This window comes from Penaeus monodon, chromosome 27 (assembly GCF_015228065.2).
Source record: "Penaeus monodon isolate SGIC_2016 chromosome 27, NSTDA_Pmon_1, whole genome shotgun sequence".
Classification (NCBI taxonomy): Eukaryota; Metazoa; Arthropoda; class Malacostraca; order Decapoda; family Penaeidae; genus Penaeus; species Penaeus monodon.
In genome coordinates this window covers 20,010,446-20,010,656 of record NC_051412.1, presented here as the reverse complement: position 1 = coordinate 20,010,656, position 211 = coordinate 20,010,446, and positions in this window count along the sequence as shown.

Sequence of the window (211 nt, the reverse complement as noted above, 5' to 3'; positions counted from 1 at the left end):
GCGTCATCGTCCTTTGTGGGAATGAAGACGCTCCTTTGGACCTTAAGTCGGTGAAATATGATTTAATTGTCTTGCTAACAGCCTGTCTTCTGTCTTCTTAGGCCCCTTTGTTGGGGGAAGGGAGGCTGCCCGCCGCTCCTCGGTTCGCCCTCGGAGGCCGGCCTGGCTGCGGCCTCTTCGCTTGGGTGTGATCTCCGTCCTGCGGCACGGC